Source organism: Oncorhynchus gorbuscha, linkage group LG18 (assembly GCF_021184085.1).
Source record: "Oncorhynchus gorbuscha isolate QuinsamMale2020 ecotype Even-year linkage group LG18, OgorEven_v1.0, whole genome shotgun sequence".
Lineage (NCBI taxonomy): Eukaryota > Metazoa > Chordata > Actinopteri > Salmoniformes > Salmonidae > Oncorhynchus > Oncorhynchus gorbuscha.
The window spans coordinates 82,424,001-82,442,072 of NC_060190.1; the positions used below are offsets into that span (position 1 = coordinate 82,424,001).

The following is an 18,072-nucleotide window of genomic DNA, read 5'->3' on the forward strand; positions in this document are numbered from 1 at the left end:
TGTGGTCTGATAGGTGTGTCAGTGGGCTGACTGTGGTCTGATAGGGGTGTCAGGTGGGCTGACTGTGGTCTGATAGGTGTGTCAGTGGGCTGACTGTGGTCTGATAGGGGTGTCAGTGGGCTGACTGTGGTCTGATAGGGGTGTCAGTGGGCTGACTGTGGTCTGATAGGGGTGTCAGTGGGCTGACTGTGGTCTGATAGGGGTGTCAGTGGGCTGACTGTGGTCTGATAGGGTGTCAGTGGGCTGACTGTGGTCTGGTGTGTCATAGGGTCTGATGGGTGTCAGTGGGCTGACTGTGGTCTGATAGGGGTGTCTGTGGGTCTGATGACTGTGGTCTGATAGGGGCTGTGTGGTCAGTGGTCTGACTGTGGTCTGATAGGTGTGTCAGTGGTCTGACTGTGGTCTGATAGGGGTGTCAGTGGGCTGACTGTGGTCTGATAGGTGTGTCAGTGGGCTGACTGTGGTCTTATAGGGGTGTCAGTGGGCTGACTGTGGTCTGATAGGGGTGTCAGTGGGCTGACTGTGGTCTGATAGGGGTGTCAGTGGGCTGACTGTGGTCTGATAGGTGTGTCAGTGGGCTGACTGTGGTCTGATAGGTGTGTCAGTGGGCTGACTGTGGTCTGATAGGGGTGTCAGTGGGCTGACTGTGGTCTGATAGGGGTGTCAGTGGGCTGACTGTGGTCTGATAGGGGTGTCAGTGGGCTGACTGTGGTCTGATAGGGGTGTCAGTGGTCTGATAGGGGTGTCAGTGGGCTGACTGTGGTCTGATAGGGGTGTCAGTGGGCTGACTGTGGTCTGATAGGTGTGTCAGTGGGCTGACTGTGGTCTGATAGGGGTGTCAGTGGGCTGACTGTGGTCTGATAGGTGTGTCAGTGGGCTGACTGGGGTCTGATAGGGGTGTCAGTGGGCTGACTGGGTCTGTCTGATAGGGGTGTCAGTGGGCTGACTGTGGTCTGATAGGTGTGTCAGTGGGCTGACTGTGGTCTGATAGGGGTGTCAGTGGGCTGACTGTGGTCTGATAGGTGTGTCAGTGGGCTGACTGTGGTCTGATAGGGGTGTCAGTGGGCTGACTGTGGTCTGATAGGGGTGTCAGTGGGCTGACTGTGGTCTGATAGGTGTGTCAGTGGGCTGACTGTGGTCTGATAGGGGTGTCAGTGGGCTGGGGTCTGACTGTGGTGGGCTGACTGTGATAGGGGTGTCAGTGGGCTGACTGTGGTCTGATAGGGGTGTCAGTGGGCTGACTGTGGTCTGATAGGGGTGTCAGTGGGCTGACTGTGGTCTGATAGAGGTGTCAGTGGGCTGACTGTGGTCTGATAGAGGTGTCAGTGGGCTGACTGTGGTCTGATAGAGGTGTCAGTCGGCTGACTGTGAACGCTCTTAGAGACTCTGGGTTGAGGTCAGTGATAAAGTAGTCTACAGTACTAATGCCAAGAGATGAGCTATAGGTGTACCTACCATAGGAATCCCCTCGAAGCCTACCATTGACTATGTACAGAGCCAGTGTGCGACAGAGCTATAGGTGTACCTACCATAGGAGTCCCCTCGAAGCCTACCGTTGACTATGTACAGAGCCAGGATGTAACAGAGCTATAGGTGTACCTACCATAGGAGTCCCCTCGAAGCCTACCATTGACTATGTATAGACCCAGGATGTAACAGAGCTATAGGTGCACCTACCATAGGAGTCCCCTCGAAGCCTACCGTTGACTATGTACAGACCCAGGATGTAACAGAGCTATAGGTGTACCTACCATAGGAGTCCCCTCAGAGCCTACCATTGACTATGTACAGACCCAGGATGTAACAGAGCTATAGGTGTACCTACCATAGGAGTCCCCTCGAAGCCTACCGTTGACTATGTACATACCCAGGATGTAACAGAGCTATAGGTGTACCTACCATAGGAGTCCCCTCAGAGCCTACCATTGACTATGTACATACCCAGCGTCAGACAGAGCTGCAGGAGTTGTGACCCGTTTTGTTGGTTATGTTGTCATAGTTGTGTCTAGGGGGCATATGAGGGAGGGAATGCTGTCACCTCCAGGCAGGTGTTTGTCCCCCTGTGTGCTGAGGGTGTCAGGTTCTTGTCCAGTTCTGGTATTTTAGGTCACCACAGACCAGTACATGTCCCTGGGCCTGGAAATGATTGATTTCCCCCTCCAGGATGGAGAAGCTGTCTTCATTAAAGTATGGTGGTTCTACTTGGGGGATATAGGTAGCACACAGGAGGACACTTTTCTCTGTTAGGATCATTTCCTTTTGAATTTCTAGTCAAATGTAATATGTTCCTATTTTTATTAATTTATTGGAGTGAGTTCGGTCTGCTCTATACCAAATTAGCATAATTTGAGTCCCTTCCCTGTTTCACACTTGGTAGTTTGGTGGATGGGACTACCAGCCCTCCATAAGCTAGAGAGCAACCAGTGGGTCCGTCTCCTATATACCACCCACCTGGTAGTGTGGTGGATGGGACAACCAGCTCTCTGTAACCTAGAGGGTAACCAGTGGGTCCGTCTCCTATATACCATGTTTCTTGTAGGATGACAATGTCTGTATTTCCGATTTCTTTGATGAAGTCCAGGTTCCTGCTCTTTAGGCCAAAGGCAGATGACCTCAGGCCTTGGATATTCCAGGACGAGATAATGAAGGCTTTGTGTTCCATAGTGTCCAATGTTGTTGGTCGTGTGGTTTGGCCTCAGGCCAGTAAGTGTGAGCAGAGCCTGCTGAGCATCTGGTACATGCCATTAGCTTGGGCTAGTGTAAGAGTGGGGGTTGTGCCTGTTTGCCTGCTCATGGCCTGGGCGGATGTGTGACTTCCATGTTTGGGCCCTCTTTGTGGGAGTGGGGGGCATGGGGTGGGCAGGAGGGGCATAGGTCTGATCTGAGGGGGCTTAAATGGAGTGTGGGCATGGTTGACTTGGGGGAGTGTCTAGGGCGCGCTGGGTGACCCTAGTTGGTCAGACAGGTCTAGGGAGCGCTGGGTTGACCCTAGTTGGTCAGACAGAAGGTCGAGGGCTCGCTGGGTGACCCTAGTTGGTCAGACAGAAGGTCTAGGGCGCGCTGGGTGACCCTAGTTGGTCAGACAGAAGGTCTAGGGCGCGCTGGGTGACCCTAGTTGGTCAGACAGAAGGTCTAGGGCGCGCTGGGTGACCCTAGTTTGTCAGACAGAAGGTCTAGGGAGCGCTGGGTGACCCTAGTTGGTCAGACAGAAGGTCTAGGGCGTGCTGGGTGACCCTAGTTGGTCAGACAGAAGGTCTAGGGAGCGCTGGGTGACCCTAGTTGGTCAGACAGAAGGTCTATGGCACGCTGGGTGACCCTAGTTGGTCAGACAGAAGATCTAGGGCGTGCTGGGTGACCCTAGTTGGTCAGACAGAAGGTCTAGGGCGCGCTGGGTGACCCTAGTTGGTCAGACAGGTCTAGGGCGCGCTGGGTGACCCTAGTTGGTCAGACAGAAGGTCTAGGGCGTGCTGGGTGACCCTAGTTGGTCAGACAGAAGGTCTAGGGAGCGCTGGGTGACCCTAGTTGGTCAGACAGAAGGTCTAGGGCACGCTGGGTGACCCTAGTTGGTCAGACAGAAGGTCTAGGGCGTGCTGGGTGACCCTAGTTGGGTCCTCAGACAGAAGGTCTAGGGCGCGCTGGGTGAACCTAGTTGGTCAGTCAGAAGGTCTAGGGCGCGCTGGGTGACCCTAGTTGGTCAGACAGAAAGTCTAGGGAGCGCTGGGTGACCCTAGTTGGTCAGACAGAAGGTCTAGGGAGCGCTGGGTGACCCTAGTTGGTCAGACAGAAGGTCTAGGGCGTGCTGGGTGACCCTAGTTGGTCAGACAGAAGGTCTAGGGAGCGCTGGGTGACCCTAGTTGGTCAGACAGAAGGTCTAGGGCACGCTGGGTGACCCTAGTTGGTCAGACAGAAGGTCTAGGGCGTGCTGGGTGACCCTAGTTGGTCAGACAGAAGGTCTAGGGCATGCTGAGTGACCCTAGTTGGTCAGACAGAAGGTCTAGGGAGGGCTGGGTGACCCTAGTTGGTCAGACAGAAGGTCTAGGGAGCGCTGGGTGACCCTAGTTGGTCAGACAGAAGGTCTAGGGAGCGCTGGGTGACCCTAGTTGGTCAGACAGAAGGTCTAGGGCGTGCTGGGTGACCCTAGTCGGGTCCTCAGACAGAAGGTCTAGGGCGCGCTGGGTGAACCTAGTTGGTCAGACAGAAGGTCTAGGGCGCGCTGGGGGACCCTAGTTGGTCAGACAGAAGGTCTAGGGCGTGCTGGGTGACCCTAGTTGGTCAGACAGAAGGTCTAGGGCGCGCTGGGTGACCCTAGTTGGTCAGACAGAAGGTCTAGGGCGTGCTGGGTGACCCTAGTTGGTCAGACAGAAGGTCTAGAGCGTGCTGGGTGACCCTAGTCGGGTCCTCAGACAGAAGGTCTAGGGCGCGCTGGGTGACCCTAGTCGGGTCCTCAGACAGAAGGTCAGGCGCGCTGGGTGAACCTAGTTGGTCAGACAGAAGGTCTAGGGCGCGCTGGGTGACCCTAGTTGGTCAGACAGAAGGTCTAGGGCGTGCTGGGTGACCCTAGTCGGGTCCTCAGACAGAAGGTCTAGGGCGCGCTGGGTGAACCTAGTTGGTCAGACAGAAGGTCTAGGGCGCGCTGGGTGACCCTAGTTGGTCAGACAGAAGGTCTAGGGCGTGCTGGGTGACCCTAGTTGGTCAGACAGAAGGTCTAGGGCGCGCTGGGTGACCCTAGTTGGTCAGACAGAAGGTCTAGGGCGCGCTGGGTGACCCTAGTTGGTCAGACAGAAGGTCTAGGGCACGCTGGGTGACCCTAGTTGGTCAGACAGAAGGTCTAGGGCGTGCTGGGTGACCCTAGTTGGTCAGACAGGTCTAGGGTGTGCTGGGTGACCCTAGTTGGTCAGACAGAAGGTCTAGGGCGCGCTGGGTGACCCTAGTTGGTCAGACAGAAGGTCTAGGGCGCGCTGGGTGACCCTAGTTGGTCAGACAGAAGGTCTAGGGCGCGCTGGGTGACCCTAGTTGGTCAGACAGAAGGTCTAGGGCGCGCTGGGTGACCATAGTTGGTCAGACAGAAGGTCTAGGGCGCGCTGGGTGACCCTAGTTGGTCAGACAGAAGGTCTAGGGCACGCTGGGTGACCCTAGTTGGTCAGACAGAAGGTCTAGGGCGCGCTGGGTGACCCTAGTTGGTCAGACAGAAGGTCTAGGGCGTGCTGGGTGACCCTAGTCGGGTCCTCAGACAGAAGGTCTAGGGCGCGCTGGGTGACCCTAGTCGGGTCCTCAGACAGAAGGTCAGGCGCGCTGGGTGAACCTAGTTGGTCAGACAGAAGGTCTAGGGTGCGCTGGGTGACCCTGGTTGGTCAGACAGAAGGTCTAGTGCGTGCTGGGTGACCCTAGTCGGGTCCTCAGACAGAAGGTCTAGGGAGCGCTGGGTGACCCTAGTCGGGTCCTCAGACAGAAGGTCAGGCGCGCTGGGTGAACCTAGTTGGTCAGACAGAAGGTCTAGGGCGCGCTGGGTGACCCTAGTTGGTCAGACAGAAGGTCTAGTGCGTGCTGGGTGACCCTAGTCGGGTCCTCAGACAGAAGGTCTAGGGAGCGCTGGGTGACCCTAGTTGGTCAGACAGAAGGTCTAGGGCGTGCTGGGTGACCCTAGTTGGTCAGACAGAAGGTCTAGGGCGCGCTGGGTGACCCTAGTTGGTCAGACAGAAGGTCTAGGGCGCGCTGGGTGACCCTAGTTGGTCAGACAGAAGGTCTAGGGCGTGCTGGGTGACCCTAGTTGGTCAGACAGAAGGTCTAGGGCGCGCTGGGTGACCCTAGTTGGTCAGACAGGTCTAGGGCGTGCTGGGTGACCCTAGTTGGTCAGACAGAAGGTCTAGGGCGCGCTGGGTGACCCTAGTTGGTCCGACAGAAGGTCTAGGGCGCGCTGGGTGACCCTAGTTGGTCAGACAGAAGGTCTAGGGCGCGCTGGGTGACCCTAGTTGGTCAGACAGAAGGTCTAGGGCACGCTGGGTGACCCTAGTTGGCCAGACAGAAGGTCTAGGGCACGCTGGGTGACCCTAGTTGGTCAGACAGAAGGTCTAGGGCGCGCTGGGTGACCCTAGTTGGTCAGACAGAAGGTCTAGGGCGCGCTGGGTGACCCTAGTTGGTCAGACAGAAGGTCTAGGGCACGCTGGGTGACCCTAGTTGGTCAGACAGAAGGTCTAGGGCACGCTGGGTGACCCTAGTTGGTCAGACAGAAGGTCTAGGGTGCGCTGGGTGTTTGGACACCAGAGTTTAGACACACTTGTATATATTTCCAGTTTGAGTCCATAAGGAGTACAATCTGTGTTATGTTTGTCCTCAGTGGGTGTGGGGGGGGGGGGGGGGGGTTGTCAGGAGGGCTATCAAGGTGGCTGATGGGGGGTGCTCAGAAGAGTCTGTCCCTCCGTGATTTTGATGCTATAGTCAGGTGGACTGTTCTGCTATGGTGTCTAGACTTTTGTCGGGAGCTGAGGTGGGCTGTTCTGCTGGCTTCTCTGTGGGGGTGGCCACCTCTCTAGTAGGTTGTTCTCTGTCACATGCCGTCAAACACCCTCTCCTCCATCCCCCCTCACCCTCTCCTCCATCCCCCTCACCCTCTCCATCCATCCCCCTCTCTTCCATCCCCTCACCCTCTCTTCCATCCCCTCACCCTCTCTTCCATCCCCTCACCCTCTCTTCCATCCCCCTCACCCTCTCTTCCATCCCCCTCACCCTCTCTTCCATCCCCCTCACCCTCTCTTCCATCCCCCTCACCCTCTCCTCCATCCCCCTCTCCTCCATCCACCCTCTCCTCCATCCCCCTCTCCTCCATCCCCCCTCACCCTCTCCTCCATCCCCCCATCCCCCCCACCCTCTCCTCCATCCCCCTCACCCTCTCCTCCATCCCCCTCACCCTCTCCTCCATCCCCCTCACCCTCTCCTCCATCCCCCTCACCCTCTCCTCCATCCCCCCTCACCCTCTCCTCCATTATAATAAACATTCTATTTCCATCATTCTAAAAGTTCACCCAAGTGTTTTGATCTAAATCGCGATTGCAACATTTGGTTTAAAATAAGGCCTAGTATTATTGCCCATATTGTGGCAGTGTGGAAATGATCCCAAATGAGTGCAGGAAATGATTGTTGAATTGAACAGTATAAACCAATCAGAATGGAGAAGGACCCATTGAAATAATGTAGAATATATGTGTTGCCACCCTAGGGTTATGAACTTTTATTAATCAAAAACATAAAATACCATTATATGATATTTTGGCCATATCGCCCAGCCCTACTAGCTATATTGACATTTAATAAGGGTCAAATCAGACCAATCTATTGATGTCTTGTTGACAGTTCTTCATCCGGGGTGGCAGGGTAGCCTAGTGGTTAGAGCGTTGGACCGGAAGGTTGCGAGTTCAAACCCCCGAGCTGACAAGGTACAAATCTGTCGTTCTGCCCCTGAACAGGCAGTTAACCCACTGTTTCCCGGCCGTCATTGAAAATAAGAATTTGTTCTTAACTGACTTGCCTCGTTAACTAAAGGTTAAATTAAATCCCTGCATATATATTTTCTCTCTGACTTCTGCAGTCCACTGGAGCTGCTTGTTCTGTGTTGCTACCGAGAACAGACCCCAGGTGTGACAAGAAAAGACCGTGGAATAACAGACGGAACAGCCATTCGTTCCACCCTGCCTCTGTTCACCCGGGGAGGAGGGTGGCGGTGGGGGCCGTATGGTAGTGAATAGGAAGATGGAGACTGGGGATATATGGTGAGTGTCAATAAGAGTAAGTGACAATCCATGTCTTATGAAGGAGGTGAAATGTGACAAAATCGGCTACAACAAATAGGACAGGTCAGTCGTAGCCTGATCCCAGATCTGCTAGGACAGGTCAGTGGTAGCCTGATCCCAGATCTGCTAGGACAGGTCAGTGGTAGCCTGATCCCAGATCTGCTAGGACAGGTCAGTGGTAGCCTGATCCCAGATCTGCTAGGACAGGTCAGTGGTAGCCTGATCCCAGATCTGCTAGGACAGGTCAGTGGTAGCCTGATCCCAGATCTGTTTGTGCTGTCATGTGACGATGAGTAGGTCTAACAGTTGGCTTCTGTTAACAAATATGGTCCAGTTGGCAAGACAGTACAAACAGGCCGTGGGCCAGACTAGACGGTACAGACGGGCCTTGGGCCAGACTAGACGGGCCTTGGGCCAGACTAGACGGGCCTTGGGCCAGACTAGACGGGCCTTGGGCCAGATTAGACGGGCCTTGGGCCAGACTAGACGGGCCTTGGGTCAGACTAGACGGGCCTTGGGGCCAGACTGGACGGTACAGACGGGCCTTGGGCCAGGCTAGACAGTACAGGCCAGACGAGATATTTGACCCAGGATTTACACTGCCAGTTTGTTTGTCTTTCTGTCTCCTGTAGATGGCTGTCTTTACAGAGCCTTCAGAAAGTATTCACACCCCTTGACTGATACAGAGCCTTCAGAAAGTATTCACACCCCTTGACTGGTACAGAGCCTTCAGAAGGTATTCACACCCCTTGACTGATACAGAGCCTTCAGAAAGTATTCACACCCCTTGACTGATACAGAGCCTTCAGAAGGTATTCACACCCCTTGACTGATACAGAGCCTTCAGAAAGTATTCACACCCCTTGACTGGTACAGAGCCTTCAGAAAGTATTCACACCCCTTGACTGGTACAGAGCCTTCAGAAGGTATTCACACCCCTTGACTGGTACAGAGCCTTCAGAAGGTATTCACACCCCTTGACTGGTACAGAGCTTTCAGAAGGTATTCACACCCCTTGACTTAATCCACGTTTTGTTGTTACAGCCTGAATTTAAAATGTATTATTTTTCTCACCCATCAACACACAATAACTTATAATGATGAAGTGAAAACATGTTTTTAGAAATGTTTGCAAATGTATTGAAAATGAAGTACAGAAATGTCTAATTTCCGTTCACACCCCTGAGTCAATATTTTGTAGAAAAATCTGCAGTTACTGCTGTCTTTCTGGTAAGTCTGTAAGATCTTTCCACACAGATTGCACAACATTTGTCCATTATTGTTTTTAGAATTCTTCACGCTCTGTCAAATATGTTGTTGATTATTGCTAGGCAACCATTTTCAGGTCTTGCCATAGATTTTCAACTAGATTTAAGTCCGAACTGTAATTCGGCCATTCAGAAACATCCACTGTCTTCTTGGTAAGCAGTGTAGATTTGTCCTTGTGGTTTAAATGATTGTCTTGCTGAAAGGTGAATTCATCTCCCAGTGTCTAGTGGAAAGCAGAGTGAACCAGGTTATTGTCCTGCTGAAAGGTGAATTCATCTCCCAGTGTCTAGTGGAAAGCAGAGTGAACCAGGTTATTGTCCTGCTGAAAGGTGAATTCATCTCCCAGTGTCTAGTGGAAAGCAGAGTGAACCAGGTTATTGTCCTGCTGAAAGGTGAATTCATCTCCCAGTGTCTAGTGGAAAGCAGAGTGAACCAGGTTATTGTCCTGCTGAAAGGTGAATTCATCTCCCAGTGTCTAGTGGAAAGCAGAGTGAACCAGGTTATTGTCCTGCTGAACGGTGAATTCATCTCCCAGTCTCTGGTGCAAAGCAGACTGAACCAGGGTTTCCTCTAGGATTTGGCCTTGTGTTTTAGGTTATTGTCCTGCTGAAAGGTGAATTCATCTCCCAGTGTCTGGTGGAAAGCAGACTGAACCAGGTTGTTGTCTTGCTGAAAGGTGAATTCATCTCCCAGTGTCTGGTGCAAAACAGACTGAACCAGGTTCAGGATTTTGCCTGTGCTTAGCTCCATTCCGTTAATTTTTTTATCCTGAAAAACTCCCTAGTCCTTAACGACTTCAAGCATACCCATAACATGATGCAGCCACCACTATGCTTGAAAATATGGAGAGTGGGTTTCAGTAATGTGTTGTATTGGATTTACCCCAAACATAACACTTTGTATTCAGGACAAAAAGGTAATTGCTTTGCCACATTTGATGCAGTTTTAAATTAGTGCCTTGTTGCAAACAGGATACATGTTTTGGAATATTTGTTATTCTGTACAGGCTACCTCCTTTTCACACTGTCATTTAGGTTAGTATTGTGGAGTAACTACCATGTTGTTGATCCATCCTCAGTTTTCTCCAATCACAGCCATTCAACTCTGTACCTGATTTTAAAGTCACCATTGGCCTCATGGTGAAAACCTTGAGCGGTTTCCTTCCTCTCCGGCAACTGAGTTAGGAAGGACGCCTGTATTTTCATATTGACTTGGTGTATTGATACAGCATCCAAAGTGTAATTGAATAATAGGCTGTAGCACCAGAATGTGGATTAAGTCCAGGGATACTTTCTGTAGAGACACTGTCATGTGTTTGTCTCTGTCTATAGATGACTGACCCGGTGACCCTCAACGTGGGTGGCTGTCTATACACCACGTCCCAGTCCACCCTGCAGCGCTACCCTGACTCTATGCTGGGGGGCCATGTTCCACAGGGACTTCATCCACCATACACAACGCTCAGGTACTTTGCCACAGTTCTGTAGGTATGCAGTGCATTTGGGAAATGTTCCACATTTTGTTACGTTACAGCCTTATTCTAAAATAGATTTGCTTGTTTTTTCACCTCATTAATCTACCTACTATACCCCATAATGACAAAGCAAAAACTGTTTTGTTTTTTAAATTGTGCAAATGTATTAAAATAAATAACTGATATCATATTTACATAAGTATTCAGACCCTTTACTCTGTACTTTGTTGAAGCACCTTTGGCAGCAATTACAGCCTAGAGTCTTCCTGGGTATGATGCTAAAAGCTTGGCACACCTGTATTTGGGGAGTTTCTCCCATTCATCTCTGCAGATCCTCTCAAGCTCTGTCAGGTTGGATGGGGACCGTTAATGCACAGCTATTTTCATGTCTCTCCAGAGATGTTCGATCGGGTTTAAGTCTGGGCTCTGGCTGGGCCACTCAAGGACATTCAGAGACTTGTCCCGAAGCCACTCCTGCGTTGTCTTGGCTGTGTGCTTAGGGTCGTTGTCCTGTTGGAAGGTGAACCTTCGCCCCATTCTTAACCTGTTCCAGAGTACTTTTCAACAAGGATCTCTCTCTGTACTTTGTTCCATTTATTTTTCCCTTGATCCTGACTAGTCTCCCAGTACCTGCAGCGGAAACAACCTCCCCACTGCATAATTGATGAGAGGGAAAATATTCTTTCATCCATTTTATGTACAAAATGTGGAAAAAGTCAAGGGGTCTGAATACTTTCTGAATGCACTGTACATACCGGTATGTCTGCGTGATATTGGGAATATGACCATCTTTGATTTGACAGGGACACTACTTCACCGACAGAGATGGGCCCCTCCTCCGCTACGTCCTCAACCTCCTACGCACCTCAGAGCTCACCCTGCCCTGTGACATCACGGAGATGGATCTGCTGCGTAAGGTCACCTCGGGGGGTTAGAGGGCGACCTACTGGAGGGTTGCCGGTTCAAATCTGAGCCAGCAGGGTATTATCCTCTTAGTGTGTTTCTCGTGGGTGTTAAGGTAAAATAAACAAACATTTCAGTATCTTTGTCTTGACATTAAAGTAATATCCTTCTTCTTCTTCTTCTTCTTCTTCTTCTTCTTCGGAGGCAGACTTCTACCAGATGGAACCGTCGATGCAGTCTCTCACCGACACTAAACCCACCCCCCCCGGACACCTTTTGAGGAGGTGGTGAAGCTCTCGTCAACCAGGAAGCTGTCCAAGTACTCCAACCCTGTTGCCTTCGTCACCATCACCCAGCTCGCCATCACCCAGCTCGCCATCACCCAGCTCGCCATCACCCAGCTCGCCATCACCCAGCTCACCATCACCCAGCTCACCATCACCCGGCTCACCATCACCACCAAAGTCCACTCCCTACTGGAGAGGGTGTGTAACAGCTTCACCAAGTGGATCAAACACTATTCCAGTGACTTCCAGGTGTCCTTCACCTTTTGGTCCGTGTGACGATCACCAGGAGGTGTCTCTAAGTGTGCTCCTGTTGGATTGTATCTCCAAACAGGGCTTCAGGAACACCAGGGTCCACATGATGAGTGAGAGGGCCAACGAGATAACAGTGGAGCACTGCAGGACTTTCTGCCGGCTGGCTCACAAGGTCGACGACTGACCAGGATTATTTGGGGTTCATTTATTGCTGAGTGGACATCAACTCCTTGTACTTACTCCCTGGTTGTAACCCTGGTCATAATCACCCTGGTCATAATCAACCCTGGTCATAATCAACCCTGGTCATAATCAACCCTGGTCATAATCAACCCTGGTCATAATCAACCCTGGTCATAATCACCCTGGCTGTAACTCTGGTCATAATCAACCCTGGTTATAATCAACCCTGGTCATAATCACCCTGGCTGTAACTCTGGTCATAATCACCCTGGTCATAATCACCCTGGTCATAATCAACCCTGGTCATAATCAACCCTGGTCATAATCAACCCTGGTCATAATCAACCCTGGTCATAATCACCCTGGTCATAATCACCCTGGTCATAATCAACCCTGGTCATAATCACCCTGGTCAGAATCACCCTGGTCATAATCAACCCTGGTCATAATCAACCCTGGCTAATCCCTGGTCATAATCAACCCTGGTCATAATCAACCCTGGTCATAATCAACCCTGGTTGTAACTGGTCATAATCAACCCTGGTTGTAACTCTGGTCATAATCAACCCTGGTTGTAACTCTGGTCATAATCACCCTGGCTGTAACTCTGGTCATAATCAACCCTGGTCATAATCAACCCTGGTCATAATCACTCTGGTCATAATCAACCCTGGTCATAATCAACCCTGGTCATAATCAACCCTGGTCATAATCAACCCTGGTCATAATCAACCCTGGTCATAATCACCCTGGTCATAATCAACCCTGGTCATAATCAACCCTGGCCATAATCAACCCTGGTCATAATCAATTCTGGTCATAATCAACCCTGGTCATAATCAACCCTGGTCATAATCAACCCTGGTCATAATCAAACCCTGGTCATAATCACCCTGGTCATAATCAATAATCCCCTGGTCATAATCATAATCCCTGGTCATAACCCTCAAATCCCCTGGCTGTAACTCTGGTCATAATCAACCCTGGTCATAATCAACCCTGGTCATAATCACCCTGGTTGTAATCCTGGTCATAATCACCCTGGCTGTAACTCTGGTCATAATCACCCTGGTTGTAACCCTGGTCATAATCACCCTGGTCGTAATCCTGGTCATAATCACCCTGGCTGTAACTCTGGTCATAATCGCCCTGGTTGTAACCCTGGTCATAATCAACCCTGGTCATAATCAACCCTGGCTATATGCCTGGTCATAATCAACCCTGGTCATAATCAACCCTGGTCATAATCAACCCTGGTCATAATCACCCTGGTTGTAACCCTGGTCATAATCACCCTGGTTGTAACTCTGGTCATAATCACCCTGGTTGTAACCCTGGTTGTAACTCTGGTCATAATCACCCTGGTTGTATCTCTGGTCATAATCAACCTGGCTGTAACTCTGGTCATAATCAACCTGGCTATACGCCTGGTCATAATCATCCTGGCTGTAACTCTGGTCATAATCACCCTGGCTGTAACTCTGGTCATAATCACCCTGGCTATACGCCTGGTCATAATCACCCTGGCTATACGCCTGGTCATAATCACCCTGGCTATACGCCTGGTCATAATCACCCCTGGTTGTAACTCTGGTCATAATCACCCTGGTCATAATCACCCTGGTTGTAACCCTGGTCATAATCACCCCTGGTTGTAACTCTGGTCATAATCACCCTGGTTGTAACCCTGGTCATAATCACCCCTGGTTGTAACTCTGGTCATAATCACCCTGGCTGTAACTCTGGTCATAATCACCCTGGTTGTAATCCTGGTCATAATCACCCTGGCTGTAACTCTGGTCATAATCACCCTGGTTGTAACCCTGGTCATAATCACCCTGGTTGTAACTCTGGTCATAATCACCCTGGTTGTAACTGGTCATAATCACCCTGGCTATACGCCTGGTCATAATCACCCTGGTCATAATCACCCTGGCTGTAACTCTGGTCATAATCACCCTGGTTGTAACTCTGGTCATAATCACCCTGGTTGTAACCCTGGCTGTAACTCTGGTCATAATCAACCTGGCTATAAGCCTGGTCATAATCACCCTGGCTGTAACTCTGGTCATAATCACCCTGGCTATACGCCTGGTCATAATCACCCTGGTTGTAACCCTGGTTGTAACTCTGGTCATAATCACCCTGGCTGTAACTCTGGTCATAATCACCCTGGCTGTAACTCTGGTCATAATCAACCCTGGCTGTAACCCTGGTTGTAACTCTGGTCATAATCACCCTGGTTGTAACTCTGGTCATAATCAACCCTGGCCGTAACCCTGGTCATAATCAGCCCTGGTTGTAACCGGTCATAATCACCCTGGTTGTAACTCTGGTCATAATCAACCCTGGCCGTAACTCTGGTTGTAACTCTGGTCATAATCAGCCCTGGCCGTAACTCTGGTTGTTACCCTGGTCATAATCACCCTGGTTGTAACTCTGGTCATAATCACCCTGGCTGTAACTCTGGTTGTAACCCTGGTCGTTGTAACTCTGGTCATAATCACCCTGGCTGTAACTCTGGTCATAATCACCCTGGCTGTAACCCTGGTCATAATCACCCTGGTTGTAACCCTGGTCATAATCACCCTGGTTGTAACTCTGGTCATAATCACCCTGGCTGTAACTCTGGTCATAATCACCTGGGCTGTGGCAGTTATATTCTATCAGGGTTAAGGTCATGTGTTGGGGACCTAAGGGCTGTGGCAGTTATATTCTGTCAGGGTTAAGGTCATGGGTCAGGGACCTAAGGGCTGTGGCAGTTATATTCTGTCAGGGTTAAGGTCATGGGTCAGGGACCTAAGGGCTGTGGCAGATATATTCTGTCAGCTGGTTATTGTCAAGCAGAAGACTGCCGGTCTCACGGTAATTGACCGTTAATGAACATAAGCATGTTGATCATCTCCAGGCCTCCATTCAAGCTGATGATGCACCTTATAAACATCTACATTTTCAAGTCTAATAAATCAGGTTAAACACCATAAACTCATGTATTTATTTTAGGCAGGTCTAAAGAAACACTATATGAAGAAAAATGTATTTCAGAAGAACAGAATATGAGTTGGCCTGCTATGTTATCTGGCTATAGACTGTATGTTATCAGACTAGATACTGTATGTTATCTGGCTATAGACTGTAGACTGTTCATTTATCAGACTAGATACTGTATGTTATCTGGCTATAGACTGTAGACTTGTTCATTTATCAGACAAGCTATGTTTATAAATCCTGTAGCATTATTTTATACTGTAAAACACTTACAGTATCAACTTTTTGTGCAATTGGCATGCTGACAGCAGGAATGTCTACCAGAGCTGTTGCCAGAGAATTGAATGTTAATTTCTCTGCCATAAGCTGCCTCCATCGTTTTAGAGAATTTGGCAGTACGTCCAACCGGCCTCACATCCGCAGACCAGCCCAGGACTTCCACATCTGGCTTCTTCACATGCAGGATCGTCTGAGACCAGCCACCCAGACAATTGAGGAGTATTTCTGCCTGTAATAAAGCACTTTTGTGGGGGGAAAACTCATTCTGATTGACTGGGCCTTGTTCCCAAGTAGATTGGCCGATGCCCACCCAGGCCCACCCATGGCTGCGCCCCTGCCCAGTCATGTGAAAGCCATAGATAAGGGCCTAAAAAATGTATTTCAGTTGACTGATTTCCTTATATGAACTGTAAATCAGTCAAATTGTTGCATGTTGTGTGTATATTTTTCCCAGTATATTACTGAACATCTTTCTGCCCAGCCACTTAGCATGTCCAATGAACCAGTGCACTGGAAGAAAGTGACAGCTTTTTCTGGCACTGAATGTATTCAAAACTGAGGGGGACTGGGGACTGTGGGGCATTTATCTGGGGGAGAGAATGGGGGCATAGACTGTAGACTGGGACTGGGGGATCTGGCTATGGGGGCATCAGACTAGATACTGGGGGAGAGAATGTTATCAGACATACTGGGGCTATAGACTGGGGTTCAGAGAATGAGGGCATAGGGGACTGGGGGTTCAGACTAGATACTGTATGTTATCTGGCATAGACTGTAGACTTGTTCATTTATCAGGGAGAGAAATGAGGGCATAGGGGGACTGGGGGGCAGACAGCAGAATGAGGGCATAGGGGGACTGGGGGAGAGAATGAGGGCATAGGGGGACTGGGGGAGAGAATGAGGGCATAGGGGGACTGGGGGAGAGAAATGAGGGCATAGGGGGGAGAGAATGAGGGCATAGGGGGACTGGGGGAGAGAATGAGGGCCTACTGGGGGAGAGAATGGGGCATGGGGGACTGCCCAGTCAATGAGGGCAGATAAGGGGGACTGGGGGTCAAATTGAGTTGTGTGTAATGAGGGCCATAGGGGGACTGGGGTGAGAGAATGAGGGCATAGGGGGACTGGGGGAGAGAATGAGGGCATAGGGGGACTGGGGGAGAGAATGAGGGCATAGGGGGACTGGGGGAGAGAATGAGGGCATAGGGGGACTGGGGGAGAGAATGAGGGCATAGGGGGACTGGGGGAGAGAATGGGGGCATAGGGGGACTGGGGGAGAGAATGAGGGCATAGGGGGACTGGGGGAGAGAATGAGGGCATAGGGGGACTGGGGGAGAGAATGAGGGCATAGGGAGAGAAAGGGAGACTGGGGGAGGGAACGAGGGCATAGGGAGAGAAAAGGGGACTGGAATTGGAACTCAAATCAAGCCCAAATGGGCACCGAACAGAACCAGAGAGAAAGAGGCGAAGCAAAAGGTTTAAGCCTCCCAAAATCTGTCCACGGAAATAAGACCCCATAGTGAGGCCATTTTGCATAGAGGTCATAGAGCCGCAGGAAGTAGGGGTGCTGAGCACGCCACTGCACACATACACTGAATTAAGTAGACGCATGTGACATTTTAGGCAACTTGGGTAAAATGACTATATATCACAGTTGTGCCCATGGTCATTGAGGATTCAGACTATTTCTATGAGAGGATCATCATGGCTATAACCCGTTTTATCATGGACATTGACCCCATTCAGTCTATTTCTATGAGAGGATCATCAGGCTATAACCCGCATGGACATTGATATTCAGGGGGATGCTATAACCCGTTTTATCATGGACATTGATGATTCAGTCTATTTCTATGAGAGGATCATCATGGCTATAACCCGTTTTACCATGGACATTGATGATTCAGTCTATTTCTATGAGAGGATCATCATGGCTATAACCCGTTTTATCATGGACATTGATGATTCAGTCTATTTCTATGAGAGGATCATCATGGCTATAACCCGTTTTATCATGGACATTGATGATTCAGTCTATTTCTATGAGAGGATCATCATGGCTATAACCCGTTTTATCATGGACATTGCCATTGAGGGCTCCCGCCATTTTAAAGTAGTGAACTGGGTGGAGATTCTTATGAGTTGGGAGATATCAGCCAATGAAGAAGAAGAGAATTGCCAACTTTAAAACAGGATTTGGAACCAGTTCAGGGATCAGAACTGAAAAACATAAAATAATTAAATATTTCAAGGAACATAAATATAAATAAACATAAATTGTTTTAAAATCATGGAAACCGGTGAACATGTTATGTTCCGGGCATTTTATTCCACTTCCCCAAAAAAACGCAACAAAGCGCTTATGCCAAGAACTCACTCTGTCACTCAGAAACTTATTCCAGCATCTGCCTGTGTAACGGATGTGAAACGCTAGCTTAGTTTCAATCGGTGACGTCACTTGCTCTGAGACCTTGAAGTAGTGGTTCCCCTTGCTCTGCAAGGGCCGTGGCTTTTGTGGAGTGATGGGTAACGATGCTTCGAGGGTGACTGTTGTTGATGTGTGCAGAGGGTCCCTGGTTCACGCCCGGGTATGGGCGAGGGGACGGTCTATAGTTATACTGTTACACCTGCAAGCTGAAAATCTGCCGGTATTTGT

At 50.2% G+C, this 18,072-nt stretch overlaps 1 pseudogene; it reads left to right on the plus strand.

The window, feature by feature from the left end:
- LOC124004223 overlaps nt 1–13,053 on the plus strand; it is a 15,722-nt pseudogene extending 2,669 nt beyond the window's left edge.
- The last annotated feature ends 5,019 nt before the right edge of the window (nt 13,054–18,072 follow it).